Genomic DNA, 15,307 nt, shown 5'->3' with positions numbered 1-15,307 from the left:
CACACACACACATACAGTACACACACACACACACGCACACACACAGTACGCACACACATACAGTACACACACACATACAGTACACACACACACACACGCACTACACACGCACACGCACACACGCACGCACGCACGCACACACACACACACACACACACACACACACACACACACACACACACACACACACACACACACACACACACACACACACACACACACACACACACACACACATCACTGCAACACACCCCAGTGAGCCCAGCTAGAAGCCTGATGTTGGAGGGGTTGGGGAGGGAGGGAGTGTTATACAGGGAATTAAAGCCTTAAATACGGTAGTGCTCGGGAGGTTGTGAATGGAGAGGAGATTCAGAGTAAATTGGCAGCTCAGCTGGGAGTTTCTTAGCAGGGAGGAGAACTGCAGAGAAAGGAAGTTGTTTCACTTCTTAACTTCCTAATACAATTATAGTATTTAAAAAACTTCACTTAGAGCTATGTTGATCGGGGTGGGGGGGGATACAGGGAGGGAGGATAGGAGAGTACGTATGGTGTTTGAGAGCCGCGGTGAAAAGTACTTAAGTAAAAATACTTTTTTGTGTATCTGTATTTTACTTTACTTTTTCAATTTTTGACAACTTTTACTCCACTAAATTCTTAAAGAAAATCATGTACATACATGTTCCCTGACACCCAAAAGTACTCATTACATTTTGAATGCTTAGCAGAACAGTAAAATAGTCAAATTCACACACGTAGAACAACCCTGGTCATCCCTACTGTCTCTGATCTGGCGGACTCACTAAACATACATGCTTCATTTGTAAATTATGTCTGAGTGTTGGAGTGTGCCCCTGGCTATCCGTAAAAATAAATATAAAATGGTTCCGTCTGGCTTGTTTTATATAAGGAATTAGAAATGATTCATATTTTTTACTTTTGATACTTAAGTGTATTTTAGCAGTTGACTTTTGATCCTTAAGTGTATTTTAGCAGTTGACTTCAGAAGTTTACATACACCTTAGCCAAATACATTTAAACTCAGTTTTTCACAATTCCTGACATTTAATCCTAGTAAAAATTCCCTGTCGTAAGTCAGTTAGGATCACCACTTTATTTTAAGAATGTGAAATGTCAGAAGTAGAGAGAATTATATATTTCAGCTTTATTTCTTTCATCACATTCCCAGTGGGTCAGAAGTTTACATACGCACAATTAGTATTTGTTAGCATTGCCTATAAATGGTTTAACTTGGGTCAAACGTTTCGGGTAGCCTTCCACAAGCTTCCCACAATAAGTTGGGTGAATTTTGGACCATTCCTCCTGACAGAGCTGGTGTATTTTCTATAGGATTGAGGTCAGGGCTTTGTGATAGCCAATCCAATACCTTGAGTTTGTTGTCCTTAAGCCTTTTGCCACAACTTTGGAAGTATGCTTGGGGTCATTGTTCATTTGGAAGACCCATTTGCGACCAAGCTTTAACTTCCTGACTGATGTCTTGAGATGTTGCTTCAATATATCCACATAATTTTCCTCCTCATGATGCCATCTATTTTGTGAAGTGCACCCGTCCCTCCTGCAGCAAAACACCCCCACAACATGAAGCTGCCACCCCCGTGCTTCACGGTTGGGATGGTGTTCTTTGGCTTGCAAGCCTCCCCCTTTTTCCTCCAAACATAATGATGGTCATTATGGCCAAACAGTTCTATTTTTGATTCATCAGACCAGAGGACATTTCTCCAAAAAGTACGATCTTTGTCCCCATGTGCAGATGCAAACCGAGTCTGGCTTTTTTTATGGAGGTTTTGGAGCAGTGGCTTCTTCCTTGCTGAGCTGCCATTCAGGTTATGTCGATATAGGACTCGTTTTACTGTGGATATAGATACTTTTGTACCTGTTTCCTCCAGCATCTTCGCAAGGTCCTTTGCTGTTGTTCTGGGATTGATTTGCGCTTTTCGCACCAAAGTACGTTCATCTCTAGGAGACAGAACGTGTCTCCTTCCTGAGCGGTATGAGGGCTGTGTGGTCCCATGGTGTTTATACTTGCGTACTATTGTTTGTACAGATGAACGTGGTACCTTCAGGCGTTTGGAAATTGCTCCCAAGGATGAACCAGACTTGTGGAGGTCTACAATTATTTTTCTGAGGTCTTGGCTGATTTCTTTTGATTTTCCCATGATGTCAAGCAAAGAGGCACTGAGTTTGAAGGTAGGCCTTGAAATACATCCACAGGTACACCTCCAATTGACTCAAATGATGTCAATTAGCCTATCAGAAGCTTCTAAAGCTATGACATAATTTTCTGGAATTTTCCATGCTGTTTAAAGGCAGTCAACTTAGTGTATGTAAACTTCTGACCCACTGGAATTGTGATACAGTGAATTATAAGTGAAATAATCTGTCTGTAAACAATTGTTGGAAAAATGACTTGTGTCATGCACAAAGTAGATGTCCTAACCGACTTGCCAAAACTATAGTTTGTTAATTAACAAGAAATTTGTGGAGTGGTTGAAAAACGAGTTTTAATGACTCCAACCTAAGTGTATGTAAACTTCCGAATTCAACTGTAAGTATATTTAAACCAAATACTTTTAGACTTTTACTCAAGTAGTACGTTATTTAGTGACGTTCACTTTTACTTGAGTCGTTTTCTATGAAGGTATCTTTACTTTTACTCAAGTATGACACTTGGGTACTTGTTCCACCACAGTTTGAGAGAGGGGACAGAAAGAGTGTTGTGATGCTCTATCTGAGGGGAGGTTGTATGGCACAGAGGAGAAGGATGTTTGCTGTCTATTTTGGACCTGATTCCTTTGTGCTCCCTAGAAGGTGGAGGACTAGGCAGTATCATCTGTGTGTGTCTCCTTCTGTGAACTGTAGGTTTTGATGTCTTGTCCCTCTGGTGCTGTGTGGGAGTCACAATGGAACTGTTTGAAGATGCTGGCAGTTGAATCACTCTTTTCTTCTCTGTCTCTCCTCTCTCTCCACCTCTCGCTCTTGCACCCCTCTGTCTCTCCCTCTCTCTCTTGGTCTCCTCTTGCTCTCCTCCCTCTCTCTCCCACTCTCTCTTGCTCTCCTCCCTCGGTCTCTCCCTCTCTCTTGCTCTCCTCCCTCTGGCTCTCCTCCCTCTCTGTCTTGGTCTCCTCTTGCTCTCCTCCCTCTCTCTCCCACTCTCTCTTGCTCTCCTCCCTTGGTCTCTCCCTCTCTCTTGCTCTCCTCCCTCTGTCTCTCCCTCCCTCTGGCTCTCCTCCCTCTCACTCTCGCTTGCTTTCCTTCCCTCTGTCTCTCCCTCTCTCTCTTGGTCTCCTTATGTCTTTCCCTATATCTCTTGGTCTCCTCCTGCTCTCCTCCCTCTGTATCTCCCTCTCTCTTGCTCTCCTCCCTCTCTCTCTCTTGCTCTTCTCCCTCTGTCTCTCCCTCGCTCTCTTCTGTATGTCACTGAATGTTTCTATGCTCTTATTTTGTCTGGCATCTCTCTAACTCTCTCTCTCTCTATCCCACCATGCTCTCTCTCTCTCCCCTATCTTCCTCTTTCTCTCTCTCTATCCCATCCCACCATGCTCTCTCTCTCTCTCTCTCTCTCTCTCTCTCTCTCTCTCTCTCTCTCTCTCTCTCTCTCTCTCTCTCTCTCTCTATCTCTATCCCATCCCACCATGCTCTCTGTCTCTCTAACTCTCTCTCTATTCCATCCCACTATGCTATCTCTCTCTCTCTTTCTCTCTCTCTATTCCATCCCACTATGCTATCTCTCTCTCTCTTTCTCTCTCTAGTGATATGACGGTGAAGATCTGGTCAGCGAAGGAGGGGAAGAAGAGGTGACGGTCGAGCGGAGCGTTAGTGTGACATCATCATCAGCGGCCATCTTTTACTGAGGGCCTTCACCCCTGAACTCTGACCCTCACACCTCAACCAATCAGGTGTGACACGGCGGGATGTCATGGTTACCAATCATTACCGGGACGACTAAAGTTTGGGTGGCATGTGTGGTCGCAAAGTTTACTCTCCTCTGAAGAAAAAAACATATTAGGAGTGTCTTGAACTGAAATGCAAAACAGTGAAGTTTGATAGTTTTTGCCTTTTCTTGTTTCAAGTACCAATCCCTCTCTAAGTGCCATTGAGATGTGATGTGATTTGGACAAGATAAAACCTTTCCTGTGCCAGATAATGCCTGTCTGTCTGAGGGACGTCCATAGACACAGAGCTACAGACTGAATGAACTGCTTCTATTTAATTCTCCTTCAATAACAACCAGGACTCCAGGGAGTGAACTGACCCAGGGAGAACACCATTCCTGAGCTGACTGGAACACTTCCTGAGAGGAGGGCTGTTACTGTTTCATTCTCTGATCTGAGTGCATTTCATGTGTTTGAAACCGTTCCATTGATTCCGTTCCAGCCATTACTATGAGACGTCTTTCCCAATTAAGGTTCCACCGGCCGCCTGCGGCGTACACTACACAGTAGGTTTACCTCAGAGAGGACTGAGGGATCTCAGTGTACACTACACAGTAGGTTTACCTCAGAGAGGACTGAGGGATCTCAGTGTACACTACACAGTAGGTTTACCTCAGAGAGGACTGAGGGATCTCAGTGTACACTACACAGTAGGTTTACCTCAGAGAGGACTGAGGGATCTCAGTGTACACTACACAGTAGGTTTACCTCAGAGAGGACTGAGGGATCTCAGTGTACACTACACAGTAGGTTTACCTCAGAGAGGACTGAGGGATCTCAGTGTACACTACACAGTAGGTTTACCTCAGAGAGGACTGAGGGATCTCAGTGTACACTACACAGTAGGTTTACCTCAGAGAGGACTGAGGGATCTCAGTGTACACTACACAGTAGGTTTACCTCAGAGAGGACTGAGGGATCTCAGTGTACACTACACAGTAGGTTTACCTCAGAGAGGACTGAGGGATCTCAGTGTACACTACACAGTAGGTTTACCTCAGAGAGGACTGAGGTGTACTGTACACAATATACAGTAGGTTTGTCACAACCAGGATTATACACACACACACACACACACACACACACACACACACACACACACACACACACACACACACACACACACACACACACACACACACACACACACACACACACACTCTCCACAAGGGCCAAAGTTCCAGATCATTATCCTGCTTGTCTTTATGGAGCCTGATACTGTCTCCCTCCCAGGTGCCACCCTAGTCTACTTTTGACCAAGGCCAACAGGGCTCTAGGGCCAACAGGGCTCTAGTTGAAAGTAGCACACTATTTTGGAAATAAGGTGCAATTCAGGACGCAAACCCTCTCTCTCCACACTTCAATAAGCACCATGCAAATCACCATCTCAACCTCTCCCCTCTCCTCTTCCCCAGTGAGTCTGATATGTGGTGTGCTTCCTCTTTGAGCTTATTAGGGGTTCAGCAGCGAAGGTATAACAAGCGATTTGAAGAAAAAAAACGTTTGAAAGCGCACGCCCCTGACTCCTCGTTTGAGCTTCAGACATTTGGTATGTAGGTCCCTCTCCTCTTCCCCAGTGAGTCTGATATGCTTCCTCTTTGAGGTCCCTCTCCTCACAAGGGACATTATTGCTTCAAGTACCATGATGGATTTTCCATAATTTTGAATGTTTTTTTGAACATTTACCGATCTGCACAAAACTTGATATCTTTCATCTATGGGTCCAAGGTCTCTCAATGCGCTATTTTCCCAGACTAGTATGTCAAGCAACGAATAAACATGAATGTGAGTGTGGTCTCATACATAAATGACTATAAATCAGTCACGGATATTCCTATTTTAATTAAACTTTGTACATATGTTGCAAACACTGTCAAGACTCAACATATATGACCGCCCGGCTTGATTCGATCGTACGTAGCAAAATTTGAAATGGTGTTTTTTACATTGGATAAAAGTAGAGACTCCGAGCTAGATAGTATATCATACACTACAGTTGAGGACCAATGAGAAAGGAATTCTGCTTTGAAATTTGATCAACTGGTAACCTCACTTTTGAGAAAATGGCCCGTGAATGTTTTGGTAGACCTACTGGAGAGCTCTTCTTTGTCTACACCCATTCAGCATCATTCACACCCTTTTAAGCTTTAGCCCCAGCCATCTCATTAAGGATTCACGCTTGAGGCTATGTGTCGCGTATGCTCCTTCTCTGGCCTCTAGGTCAGCAAACTTCTCGTTATGGCTCACACCTGTCACCATTGTTACGCGCACCTGCGCGTCATCAGACTCTCCTGGACTCCATCACTTCCCTGATTACCTTCCCTATGTATGTCACTCACTTTGGATCCTTCCCCAGGCGTCGTTGTTTCTGTTCCAGTGTCATGTCTGTGCGGTGTTTGTGTTTCTTGTTTTGTATTTAGTTGTGTTTATTTATTAAAACACTCACTCCCTGAACTTGCTTCCCGACTCTCAGCACACATCGTTACACTATGTACTAAACAACATAAGATTTCAAGACTAAAGGCTGGTTTATACTACGGGTGTGTTCTTAAATTTAATCTGGAGTGCCAGAGTGTGCTCTGGCCGTTCGTAAATTCAGAGCGTTTCGCTCTCGGGGGGTTCAGAGCGCACACTGGAAGGTCTGGCGGAGGAGTTGGGTTGTTCCGAGCTTCTGACCTAGCAACAGCAGTCAAGCACCCAAGCTAACTGGCTAAAGTTAGCTAGCTACTTTCATACACAAATGAGAGAACACCTCACTCTGACCATTTTACTCGCCCTAGTAGAGCTGGTTAGGTTGTTTTCATGTTACCCAGATCGTTGGTGACTGTAACTGTGCTGCTGGCAACAATTTAATTACGCTCTTTGCCAATGTTTACTTACACTGGTCATATTCAATGGGTGTTGAGCGTTCGTAAATTCGTCAGTTATTCTGTGCTCTGGCACACTCAGACGAGAGTGCTCTGAAATCAGAGTAGATAGCCAGAGCGAATTTACCAGCTACGTCTATTGACAGTTGTCGCAGTGACATCATAAACATTCTATTGAAATAGTTACTTGCATAGTGGAGTCTTGTAGCTAGACAGATAGCTAAACAATTAACCATAATCCCAACTCATGATGTTACTACCCTGCATGAATCTGCAGGTAGCTAACCAACCAGGTTCAATGTTAGCTAGCTAACATTAGACTATAACTAGCAATGCAAATGGCTATTAATATTACTACACAGATCATACACATAACATTAGCTAGCTAGCCAGCTGGTTAACGTTAGCTAGCTAGCTAACAGTACACTTGAAATGAAAAAGACTTTCTGACAAAATTAGAAACGTATAATATCTGAAAATGTAGCTAGCTAGACTCTTACTCGTATACATGGATGGACACTTCTCCCTCTCTGTCACGGATGCCATGGTTGCCCTTAGTTTGAAGATGTAATCCAGAGACCAGTGTTTATACAACAGCCTTCTGTGTGTCCTCTTTTCGACTCCGTCTGCATATTTGCAATCAAACGCCAGAATTTTCTCCATCTCCTTAACTATCATACTCTAATTCCACTGATTTCAAAACTCGGTCCTCCAGAAAGTGGAGAGCAACACTAATGTAGTTCTACTATGTGATCTCTTTCAAAAAAGCCGCGTTAGAAAGGATTACCAACACATACTAACCAGCTCATATTATAGACAGAAGCGTGATACGTGGCAGACCAATCCGAACTCATCTTTCGGCATGTCCAGCCAACTCATTATCTCAGCCAATCATGGCTAGCGGGAAGGTTGCTGACTTTTTCCATTGCTAAACCAACTAGGCTCGTAGTTTAACAATTGCATTCTTATTTACAGATGGCATAAAAGTTTATTATTAAAGGCACATGAAAGTTCACATGTTCAGAAGGCATTTCCTGCCCAAAAAGTTTACGTTCAAATGGTGCTCCTGTGAAGTAGTCACACATGCGACATACGCCTAGCTTCCTGAAACGAGTCACATATGCAAGCACCTTCCTATTGACCTCACGGTAGCGCTATAACATACATAGTTTTATATCTCTTGATCTGTTTAACTCTGAGTGATGGAATTTGGCACACATGCTCAATGATATGAGTCTAGATAACCTGTAAAGAATGGTTGCGTTTGGCCACATTGTGGTGCTGTAGCATTCATGCAACCTCATTGGCTCATAGCAGCCATATTGTTTCAGCTAGTCTTGGAAAATAGTGCATTTAAAGATGGCAATGCATAGATGCTATATCCCTAATTTGGTGGCGATCGGTCCAGCCGTTGTGGAGAAGAAGACGTAGTCAACATAATTGAAAACTGTCCAAAATATATCGAAAGCACAATTATATTGGATGAACAGTTTGGTTTTGATTTGGCAAGCATGATGAACAGTACAGAAGTAGCTCGTCCAAGGGCGACGTGTCCAAGTTGTCCTAATGGTGACACAGTGGACACACAGCTGAACACAGGCAACGCTGCTTCCAGCTTTATTTAGCTGTTGTAGCTACTGCTCGAGACCTGGATTCAAATACTATTTAAAATCTTTTAAATACTTTCAGCATTTGCTTTAGCCTTTCTGGAGTGCCAGATGGGTGTGGTTTTCAGTTTGGGGACTATTCTATTGGCCCATGAAGCCAGGCAAGCCAGGCAATCAAGCACACTTCCTCCCTCTAAAGTATAAAGTATTTTAAATAAAGTATTCTACATTTTAAATTAAATTTCTAATAGTATTGTAACCCAGGTATTTTCTGATGGTAAGTGTAACTGCAGATGCCCATATAGAGCTGTGCTCGCCTAGCTCTAAGTCTCCACTACAGAGACGGTGTCGAGAGGAATGGTAAAGCTAGCCAGAATAATTGGCTGCTGTGTTAGCAGGTGGTAATGAGACGAGATATGCATTATGTAAATAGTCTGGAGAACTATGTCAGGACAGAGAGGAGTGCTTCTGTACGTTCCACATGGCACCCTATTCCCTACATAGTGCACTACTTTTGACCAGAGCCCTATGGGAGCTGTTGCGCCAGCCAGTTCTTCCCCTGTGCTTCTGCTGTGTGTGTGTGTGTGTGATGTTCGCTGTGTGCCTGTTGGGGTAGTGTGGGGGCGATCCCTAGCTTTACACTCACATTCACACAAATCCTCATGTTTTTTTAGGTAATCCATTTTGCCTGGCAGGGCTTGGGTTTCACTGTCTGCTAAATGAAATGTATTTATCTTCTAACCCTCTCACACCCCACACACACACATACACACACGCACACATACACACACACACCTGTGGCATACCACTATCTCCAGGCACCTGTGATCAGAGAATCTTCCTTTCGTTTCTATTGATTGCCTCTCCCGTTCTGACCCTTTGAGAAGGGGACATTCTAATCAATTCACACTGATGATGTAACAAAGGCATTAACGAACTGTTTGATTCTCAAATTGAACATTCAGAAGAAATGTGAAAGGGGAAATTGTCACACTGACTTCCTGAGGAGATCTGTAGATTCCTAGTGATCACGGAGTCATGGGTAAACTCACAACATGTCTTCTCCTGTGGATATCTCTCTCTTTGTTATTGAGTGCAAGTTATACGGTAAAGACTTCAAACGTGTGTACTGTACCATGACAAAATGGCTAGAATCAGAGTAAAGGATTGGTGGTCCGATATATCAAAATAATGGATCCCAAATGAAATCTACTGCAATGGGAATCTTATGCAATTGGAAACTCCTGCAATGGGAATCTCAAAAATGTATTCTTAGAGATATGAAGAGCTGTCTTTGAAGACTGAATTTTGATTTCTCTTCCAAGACATGTTGATGCTGCTAACTTGTTGTAAACAGTGTTCGATAAAGAGAAACAGAAGAAATAAGAAAAAGCAATCATGGATTTTGTGTTATTCTGAGCGGGTCTCGGCTCTGATTGTAGGTAGAGGGAGTGTAGACAATAGTCCCCCGATCCAGTCTTAGAGTCTCTGTAGAACCCATAGTGTTTACCAAAGGCCATGTTTATAAAGCCATTTGAACGTTTTAAGACACTGTCGATGTTCCCTTGTCATAGAGGAATATCTATATACTCTCTGTAGCCTTTTCTGACTTATTTAATGACGTGTAACTATTATGCCTTGTTGACTCCCTTTGTCTTTCCTTGTGTTGTACCGTTTACCACATCCTCTCTTGTGTCTGTTCAGAGGACCAGGCTGAACATGAAGGATGTTGAACGTCATCCCACAGCTGTTCCAATCACCTATAGCTAGCTGACTATGTGATGGTCTACTGTACTCTACTGACTGTACAGTATCAGCCATTCATTCAGTGTGTTTCACAGTAGCTGTTAGAGAAAGCTGTGCAGTACTTACGGTGCTTTAAAACCCTTTGAGGTTAGGGGTCAGAATTTAGATTATCGTCAGTGTTCCATCCCGGAATTACAACACTACAGAACCTTTTTTATGTCATTGATTAGAATATGAGGCTTCTTCACCTCTCCACAACTAGGACCATGCAGCTCTGTTCTACTGCAAATGTACACGCAGGGCCACCTTTAAGGAAGCCAAACAGATGCTCCCAAATCTCTTTGTTCTCCAGTTGGAAGCCCTATAAAGACAGTCCTCTCGTCAATTATTGCTGTATGTTCAGAGGCTTGTTCTCGTCTCCATCAGTACCTCTCTGTGGCTGGATCACTTGTATATCGGTATTATAATGTCTTTCTATTGGAGGGGAGATTTGGGCACAGTTTGGACTTCCTGGTTATCTAATGTCCCATACATCGAGTAATGACTTTCCTTCCCGTCTGTGTGCAGATTTGACCATCAGAATTCCTGTGCTTCTCACTTCACCTCGAGATGCACAGAACCAGTGAACCTCTCAACTTCTCTGAGACGCCTCTCCTTGTCTCAGCTTCGTGCCTCTGCTTTCAGGCCCACTGTCTTACAGTACGCATAGAAATACAATAAGTAGACAGGACATGTGTCCCCTGAATTCTGTATGAAATATGTCTATGTATTCTATTTCTATGGCTGTACAGAAGCTGTTACCATTCTCAGCCTTACTCCAGAAGTCTGTTCAGAGGGATAAATGTTACAGAACATTCACATAGAAATATGTATGGTCTAGAACAGATGTGAATGCCTGTTTGTTTGTGTATTCTATTTGTTAGCAATTTAAGCTATCTGAGATGTTCTGAACATTTTACCTCACTGAATATATCCCAGGCTGCTGTGCTGTGTTCTCAGGGCATTTAGACCCAAATCAAACGCTGACAGAGCTGGTATGTAGGCCTAATCAAACGCTGACAGAGCTGGTATGTAGGCCTAATCAAACGCTGACAGAGCTGGTATGTAGGCCTAATCAAACGCTGACGAGCTGGTATGTAGGCCTAATCTAACGCTGACAGAGCTGGTATGTAGGCCTAATCAAACGCTGACAGAGCTGTTATGTAGGCCTAATCTAACGCTGACAGAGCTGGTATGTAGGCCTAATCTAACGCTGACAGAGCTGGTATGTAGGCCTAATCAAACGCTGACAGAGCTGTTATGTAGGCCTAATCAAACGCTGACGAGCTGGTATGTAGGCCTAATCTAACGCTGACAGAGCTGGTATGTAGGCCTAATCAAACGCTGACAGAGCTGGTATGTAGGCCTAATCAAACGCTGACAGAGCTGGTATGTAGGCCTAATCAAACGCTGACAGAGCTGTTATGTAGGCCTAATCAAACGCTGACAGAGCTGGTATGTAGGCCTAATCAAACGCTGACAGAGCTGTTATGTAGGCCTAATCAAACGCTGACAGAGCTGTTATGTAGGCCTAATCAAACGCTGACAGAGCTGTTATGTAGGCCTAATCAAACGCTGACAGAGCTGGTATGTAGGCCTAATCAAACGCTGACAGAGCTGTTATGTAGGCCTAATCAAACGCTGACAGAGCTGTTATGTAGGCCTAATCAAACGCTGACAGAGCTGGTATGTAGGCCTAATCAAACGCTGACAGAGCTGGTATGTAGGACTAATCAAACGCTGACAGAGCTGGTATGTAGGCCTAATCAAACGCTGACAGAGCTGGTATGTAGGCCTAATGAAACGCTGACAGAGCTGGTATGTAGGCCTAATGAAACGCTGACAGAGCTGGTATGTAGGCCTAATGAAACGCTGACAGAGCTGGTATGTAGGCCTAATCAAACGCTGACAGAGCTGGTATGTAGGCCTAATCAAACACTGACAGAGCTGGTATGTAGGCCTAATCAAACGCTGACAGAGCTGGTATGTAGGCCTAATCAAACGCTGACCTAGCTGTTATGTAGGCCTAATCTAACGCTGACAGAGCTGGTATGTAGGCCTAATCAAATGCTGACCGAGCTGGTATGTAGGCCTAATCAAACGCTGACAGAGCTGGTATGTAGGCCTAATCAAACGCTGACAGAGCTGGTATGTAGGCCTAATCAAAATGCTGACAGAGCTGGTATGTAGGCCTAATCAAACACTGACCGAGCTGTTATGTAGCCCTAATCAAACGCTGACCTAGCTGTTATGTAGGCCTAATCAAACGCTGACCGAGCTGGTATGTAGGCCTAATCAAACGCTGACAGAGCTGGTATGAAGGCCTAATCTAATGCTGACAGAGCTGGTATGTAGACCTAATCAAACGCTGACCGAGCTGGTATGTAGGCCTAATCAAACGCTGACAGAGATGGTATGTAGGCCTAATCAAACGCTGACAGAGATGGTATGTAGGCCTAATCAAACCCTGACAGAGCTGGTATGTAGGCCAAATCAAACGCTGACAGAGCTGGTATGTAGGCCTAATCAAACGCTGACAGAGCTGGTATGTAGGCCTAATCAAACGCTGACAGAGCTGGTATGTAGGCCTAATCAAACGCTGACAGAGCTGTTATGTAGGCCTAATCAAACGCTGGCCGAGCTGGTATGTAGGCCTAATCAAACGCTGACAGAGCTGGTATATAGGCCTAATCAAATGCTGACTGAGCTGGTATGTAGGCCTAATCAAACGCTGACGAGCTGGTATAATATGTATTGAGTGGCTGTTCAGAAATGCACACAGAGTTCACACAGAGGGATGCCTGTCTATTGCCTGCTCTGTTTCTCTTTCTGCTTTACAGGCAGGTAAAGTGGGCAGGAACATGTCTCTGGCAGTATCTGTGAACTGGGGTCAAACTCTATACAAGGTCAAAGGTCATACCAGGTGCCTTTTTATCGCACAGGCTTCTTCCCTTACGGACTGCTGTAAATGTTTGTACAGATATATTGTTATTTTCCTTACAATGTGCATGTGACCAAATACCATGTAAAATACCTTAACATGTAAATGCTGTAATTACATGTATTATTTATGATGGATCAATAAATCGTTCCTTCAATGAAATAAAAAACGTCTCTGGATAAAATCTAATTATTATGGGGTCTTTAAAAAAGTACTTTTTGGGGAAAGTTTTTACTGAAATCAATCTTCAATTGAACTATAATTTAATGATTAAATATATTTGTATGCAGTCAGCTGTCAACGTTTGGGGCAACAGAGCGGCACATTGGTGAGATACCACAGATGTGGGTGGATGGGAACACTTCTACTACTCCTCTGTACCATCACTGATAGGATCTACTCCTCTGTACCAACACTGATAGGATCTACTCCTCTGTACCAACACTGATAGGATCTACTCCTCTGTACCAACACTGATAGGATCTACTCCTCTGTACCATCACTGATAGGATCTACTCCTCTGTACCAACACTGATATGATCTACTCCTCTGTACCGTCACTGATAGGATCTACTCCTCTGTACCAACACTGATAGGATCTACTCCTCTGTACCAACACTGATAGGATCTACTCCTCTGTACCAACACTGATAGGATCTACTCCTCTGTACCATCACTGATAGGATCTACTCCTCTGTACCATCACTGATAGGATCTACTCCTCTGTACCAACACTGATAGGATCTACTCCTCTGTACCATCACTGATAGGATCTACTCCTCTGTACCATCACTGATAGGATCTACTCCTCTGTACCATCACTGATAGGATCTACTCCTCTGTACCAACACTGATAGGATCTACTCCTCTGTACCATCACTGATATGATCTACTCCTCTGTACCAACACTGATATGATCTACTCCTCTGTACCAACACTGATAGGATCTACTCCTCTGTACCAACACTGATAGGATCTACTCCTCTGTACCAACACTGATAGGATCTACTCCTCTGTACCAACACTGATAGGATCTAACACACTACTAGGGACTCTAGTCACATAGATTGTTCCCCCTCTCCTTCCATTTACCAAACAAAAATGCCAACAAGAGAGAGAAATAGACAGATAAAAACAAATGGCATATGTAAGAGCAGTTTATCAACTTTTTAGAAGGGAAAGATGAGGGCCCTGCCCAGGGGGTTTAAACACTTGCTTATTCTCTTCCTCGCTTTTGCACCTTGGAGGCAGTGGTGGTGGCAATAGCAATTACATTCCCCTCTCATGTATCTTCATTTCCTGTGCAGATTGTGATCATTAACTGGTCTGGGTAGAGCTAGTCGAGGGTTCTCCACGGGAGACTCTGTCACAGTGATGTATGGCAGCCGTTAAAGCTAGAGAGGAGGAGGAAACTACTTTATAATGTTTCAGAACGCCCCCCCCCCCCCCCCCCCCCACACACAGACATACACACACTCCAAAAACAGGCGCGCGCACACACACACACACACACTCGCTCTCTCTCTCAAGGGGCTTTATTGGCATGGGAATCAGTGAAGTAGATAAAGGAATAAACAGTAAACATTACACTCACAGAAGTTCCAAAAGAATAAAGACATTTCAAATATCATTATGGTCTCGTTGGCTGGCCCTCGCTTCATATCCGTCGCCAAACCCACTGGCTCCACATCATCTACAAGTCTTTGCTAGGTAAAGCCCCGCCTTATCTCAGCTCCCTGGTCACCATAACAACACCCACCCGTAGCATGCTCTCCAGCAGGTATATTTCACTGGTCACCCCCAAAGCCTATTCCTCATTTGGCCGCCTTTCCTTCCAGTTCTCTGCTGCCAATGACTGGAACGAACTGCTTAAATCACTGAAGCTGGAGACTCATATCTCTCTCACTAGCTTTAAGCACCAGCTGTCAGAGCAGCTCACAAATCACTGCACCTGTACATAGCCAATCTGTAAATAACTACCTCATCACCATATTGTTATTTATTTTGCTCCTTTGCACCCCAGTACCGCTACTTGCACACTCATCTTCTGCACATCTATCACCCCAGTGTTAAATTTACCATACTGTAATAATTTCGCCACTATGGCCTATTTATTGCCTTACCTCTCTTATCCTACCTCATTTGCACACACTGTAT

Source organism: Salvelinus namaycush, chromosome 2, assembly GCF_016432855.1.
Source record: "Salvelinus namaycush isolate Seneca chromosome 2, SaNama_1.0, whole genome shotgun sequence".
NCBI lineage: Eukaryota > Metazoa > Chordata > Actinopteri > Salmoniformes > Salmonidae > Salvelinus > Salvelinus namaycush.
This window is presented reverse-complemented; position numbering follows the sequence as displayed.